Genomic DNA, 6000 nt, shown 5'->3' on the forward strand with positions numbered 1-6000 from the left:
AGTTTTAGTGTGGATCGGGGAAATGTTGTTGTGCTGTATGTTGAGAAGCAAGCTTTCTGTTGCTCATTCCAAATGTCAATACATCTGATCCCTAAACACAGCTACGGTCACTGATCTTTGTTTAAATTGTGAGGTGACTGCAAATAAAAAATAGCAATTTGTTTGAAAGAAGTACAGGAGTTGCTGTTCAGGCTTTGTGAGCAACAATCAAATCACAATTTTATACTCATTAGGGCACATTCACAGATGTGATTGGTTTCTCACTGTCCCTATACCTGCCAAAACAGGCTAGTCAACATCAGCTTATAATTTCATAATGTTTTCTACCAATAGCAAAACATACCTGTGCGATTGGGGCCAAAATTCTTCTAATTTTCGTCCCTGTAGAGCCTCCTTTCTTCTTGAACACTTTGGGTGCATTCCATTTGGTAACGATTTCTCCTCGTCTCCTCGCCTTGCGTCTCTTCCTCGACTCCTCGGTCAAAGGTCACGGAGGAAACGAGGAGAAGATGCGAGGAGGCGAGTGAACCTGGCTTGTCAATTGGAACATCCTCACACAGCCATATTGAACTGACGTGTGAAGCGCTGCGTTGAGGCTCCTCCCACACAGGATGACAGCTGTCGAAATTATTCTAAGGCTCATGTGTTATCCACATAAAAACGTTCAACAAAGTTCAGATTAATGTTTAATTAATTTAATTATGCCAGCCTCTAGTGAGCCTTGTCTACCTCATGAAGGTAGAACACTTAAAAAAATTCCCAATGCCTAAAAATCGTTTCTGTTTCTGTTTTTATTCATTTTTCTTGTTATTCTGTCTGCTGTATGCTACATTTTAATTTAGTGAAGCACTTTGCAGCACTGATAAGAAAGGTGCTATACAAATTGTCCAACTTTCATCCTTTATGCGACTTGGATTAGACAACGATCATGTGGCTGTTTGACATCTCACTGGCAATGAACCAAAGTGGTTTCTTTTTATTCCTAAATAAATAAATACAATTCCCAAATAACCATAGATCTAGCTGTAAGAGCAAAATGTGCTATTTAAAACAAGGAAATGCTGTTAATGTTTAGTAAGAATTTATTCTCCAGAAAAGAAATTCCATGGCAACACACACAAACACAATTCATAAGCATGATGAACACTGAATGAGAGACACATCAAACAAACGCAGCAAACCAACTGGTGATCCAGAGAAGACACAGAAGTGATTCCAGCAGTGATTCCGGCCTTTATGATGAAAATATGTCCTGTCATGGCAACGGTCATTGCCAAGGTTATGAATATGGTGAGAATGGAAACAGAGGTAGGCTACGCCTAAAAGGCAGAGAAATTTTTATTTATTTTTTTTTACATTAAAAAAATTAAATTAAACTGTCTCTAATATAGTTGAAAATCGCTCCGTCTGCTGCTCAGCCCGTGCGTCCTCGGTCACTTCCCGGAGAAACCCCAGCAGCTCCCTCTGCTCTTCGCCTCTTGGCTGCCGGGGGACCCGAGGAAGCCGCGGAATTCACACATGGGAGCGGGCAGCAGCATCTGATGGCCCCGGTTGCTCATCAGGGGGACTGGGATCGGGGCTGGATGGGGAGCGCACAGCGGCTGACTCCGGCTGCTGGTCCACACGAGTCTATTAAAGCGGGAGGGAGCGCCGACGGCCTCCCGCCGGTAGTCTCATGCATGAGGGAGAACCGGGGCCAGCTGAACGCCCAAGATGACGTCCTCAAATGTCTTGTTTTATCCACAACCCAAAGATATTCAGTTTACTGTCATAGAGGAGTAAAGAAACCAGAAAATCTTCACATTTAAGAAGCTGGAATCAGAGAATTTTGACTTATTTTTCTTAAAAAATTACTCAAACTGATTAATCGATTATCAAAATAGTTGGCGATTAATTTAATAGTTGACAACTATTCGATTAATCGATTAATCGTTGCAGCTCTACAGTATATGAACCTTTAACGTATAACCCTTCATTAACAAATGTTCGGCTAACATTTAAAACCTCTGCTATTTCTGTTTGAAGAATATATAACAAGTTGGGGCTACTTACACCTGTGGATTTTTTTTCTGCCAATGTCCGCACGTTTTCTGATGGTATGGAGGCGGGGCTTATATCCGCACGTGCCAATGGTTAATTGCCTTCACTCATTATTTCCGCATCGAGGATACACCTGAGTATCCTCCGACCACGCCTTATTGGAGGACGGAGACGAGGAGACTTGAAGGATCCTTCATGCATCTTTTAACCAATTGGAACATCCTTAATGATGGCGGCTCATTTTTGGATGCCGGGTCAGCGAGGAGACGAGGTCGCGAGGACGGAGGAGGAGACACAAGACAATGCACCCAAGGAGACATGAAGGATCCTTCATGCGTTTTTTGACCAATTGGAACGTCCTTCATGATGGCAGCTCATTTTTGCATGCCGAGTCACCGAGGAGACGAGGCCGCGAGGACGGAGGAGAGGATGCATTTTGGCCAAATGGAATGCACCCATTGAGTTTGTATCCTTACCATGAAAATCACACATTAATGTAGAGTAGCTCCACTCTGGTCCTTGTCCTCCTCCCAGCCATATAACACATGAGGGAGAAAACACCAAACACATCAAAGACAACAAAGACTCAAGTCATGAACAAAAGGGATGAATAAAAGAATTGAAAATGCACAGAATTCTTTCCTTTGACAGTGTTGCTAATTTGAATGATTAGTTAACCTGAATCAACTCTGAGTACTAGCAAGTTGTCAGCTTGTGAGATGTCAGTCATTTTGAGAAAGCCTCATCTAACAATAGATTAACTCACATTAAAGTTGATTATCACTTAATATTACATCTCCAGAGTTGGATGCCTATAATGGCAGACCCTGTCACTGTTCATAAGGGTTAGGGTTAGGTAAAGTAAAGTAGAAGATACAACAACTACTCCCCCTACACACCTCGAAAGCCTTTCGGAAGAGAGTAGCTGAGGGCAAGGCACGGGCCGTCGAATGTCTCTCAGACACCCCCTCTCCTGCCGCGTCTCTGTTCCTCCCCCGCCGGTCCCCATACCTGCCCCCTGCCCTCCTCCGGAGAGGACTCCTCTACTCCACCCGCTCCCTGCTTGGCTACAGTCCTGCTGCTCCCTCCCCCCGTCTATCTAGGTGCATGTCACCTATCTCCCCCTGTACTCTGGCCTACTCCTATCCCCGCCTCACCTGCCCTCCACTGAGTGACTCCCCAGCAAGCTCCCTCCCTCCCTCACTCCCTCACTCCCGTCTAGGAAGAAAGAAGCCATCAACACCATAGTCTCCAACCCATACTTTTATTAATTCTTGGATAAATGCTACCACAGAAGTTGTCATTCCACCCTCCCAAACAAATCTCTATACAAATATACATCTATATACACATACACATCTACACACATATATATACACATACATATATATATATATATATGTATGTGTATATATATATATATATATATATATATATACACATACACACATACATACATACATACACATACACACACACACACACACACATATATATACATATACACATATGCATACACCCATATACATACACATACATACATATACACATATACCCATACATACATACACATATACACATACCTACACACACACACACCAAACCAGGAGAAAAGGAGACAAAGAGAGAGGCCCTGCCATGCAACCACTCCACCCCTCCCCCGAGCCCAGCCTGCTTTCAATTAGCAATCAGGACCGTCAAGCCAAGCAAGCCGGCAAGCAAGCCAGCAAGCCAGCAAGCAAGCAAGCTGGCAAACAAAGCCAGCAAGTCCCCTGTACAAACGTCAAGTTGTTTCTTTTAAAAAAAGACAGCGACAACCATTAACACTATCATCCTCCTGTCCGACCCCTCCCACAATTTCAGGACACATCGTCAGTAGTGTACCTCAGGATCCTCGGACATTTCGGCCTTTCAAACACTAGACGCCCTCACCTGAGGCGGCCGGCCGCAGGTTGATCAGACAACTGATCAAGCTGTGGCCTGTGTCCCGTCTGCCAATCTCCCCACCGGCCCCTGGCCGTTTGCCCCCAGACATCCCCTTTTCTTCCGCACACAACCGTGCCATTCATCCCTGACCGGCCCTAGTGACGACAGACTCCTCCCCTCTTCTTTTTGGTCAAACCCTCCCCTCCATAGACATCTCCCTGTTGCACCTTCTCCTGCTATTCGACATGACCCAACATGGCATGACATGATCCCCATAGCTATTGTTGTTATTATTATGATTATACCATCACCATTAAATTGGTCTCATCTCACCTTCGATCCTCTCAAAACCGGCTTCAAATCCCACCCCCCATATGGTCCCCCTCCCTCTACTTACCCTGTCCTTCTCACCGACGACACGACTTGAGACGACATCCCGGTGGAGGGACCTGCAAGGGGTTGGGTCGACTCCCTGAGGGTTGGGACGACATCACAAAGAAGGAATCCGCAGAAGGTTGGGACGACTGCCTAAAAGACAGAGTGGTTAAGGTTAGGTCTTAGTTATATATCACGTGACTCTCGCCATATTGTCCAACGACTCTGCAGTTGATGGAGAGCCACTCGCAAGGCACTGGCCGGCGCATATCACTCAGATGCCCCATCTGGGTGGGACTCCATTTATCGGCGTTAAGATCTGACCGTATTAGGGGAGGGTTTGGGTGACAGGGTCTCTGTCTGGATGTGTTGCGGTTGGATGAAAGTCCAATCACGGGGAGTCGGGTGTTGGTTCAGAGTATGTGCAGTTGGACTAATCGGAACAGGCTGGGTTTTGATAGGGGGTTGTCTGTGGTTGGGTTTAGGGTAAGGTGTGGGGTAGGGTAGTCCTGTTAGTGTCATTAGAGAGTAATTTTGGTTTGGGTTTGGTTTAGGGAGGGGTCTACGGTTGGGGTTAGAGTAAGATGTTGGTTAGGGTTAGGGTTAGGGTTAGGTATATGGATAATGACCAGGGTTTAGGGTTAGGGTTAGGGTTAGGTCTTAGTTATACATCACGTGACTCTCCCCACATTGTCAGGGTTAGGGTTAGGTCTTAGTTATATATCACGTGACTCTCCCCACATTGTCCAACGAGGTTAGGGTTAGGGTTTAGGGTTAGGGTTAGGTCTTAGTTATATATCACGTGACTCTCCCCACATTGTCCAACGACTCTGCAGTTGATGGAGAGCCACTCGCAAGGCACTGGCCGGCGCATGTCACTCAGATGTCCCATCTGGGTGGGACTCCATTTATCAGCGTTAAGATCCGACCGTATTAGGGAGGGTTTGGGTGACAGGGTTTCTGTCTGGATGTGTTGCGGTTGGATGAAAGTCCAATCACGGGGAGTCGGGTGTTGGTTCAGAGTATGTGCTGTTGGACTAATCGGAGCAGGCTGGGTTTTGATAGGGGGTTGTCTGTGGTTGGGTTTAGGGTAAGGTGTGGGGTAGGGTGGTCCTGTTAGTGTCATAGAGAGTAATTTTGGTTTGGGTTTGGTTTAGGGAGGGGTCTATGGTTGGGGTTAGAGTAAGATGTTGGTTAGGGTAGTACCATTTGTATTAGGGACAGAGGGTTTGCTTACTGGAAGATAGGGTTGGGTTTAGGTAGTGGGTTGTCCATGGTTGGGGTTAGGGTAAGATGTTGGTTGGGGCAGTACCATAGGTATTTGGGGTAAAGGGTCTAGTTGCTGGAGGGTGAGGTTGGGTCTGAGTAGTGGGGCGTCTATGGTTGGGTTTAGGGTAAATTGTTGGGCAGGGTGGTAGTTTAGGTAGTGGGGTTTCTCGGGTTGGGTTTAGGGCAAGGTGGTTAAGAATTTGGGTTTCTGTTTGCAAAAGAGGGGAAGGTCATTTATGGTCAGGCAGGTTGTGGTTTGAGTTTTAGTGGCCAGAGAAGCCCCAGACTAGCTGCATGTTGGGCAAAAAGCCATGTTGGATTTCTAAATAGGCTAATCAGTGCTAAATTTCAGGACACATCCTCAGTAGTGTACTTCAGGATCAACAGATG

Source organism: Centroberyx affinis, unplaced genomic scaffold (assembly GCF_046629955.1).
Source record: "Centroberyx affinis isolate AG114_WGS23_722 - 3 ecotype Tasmania unplaced genomic scaffold, CSIRO-AGI_Caff_v1 ptg003404l_1, whole genome shotgun sequence".
NCBI lineage: Eukaryota > Metazoa > Chordata > Actinopteri > Beryciformes > Berycidae > Centroberyx > Centroberyx affinis.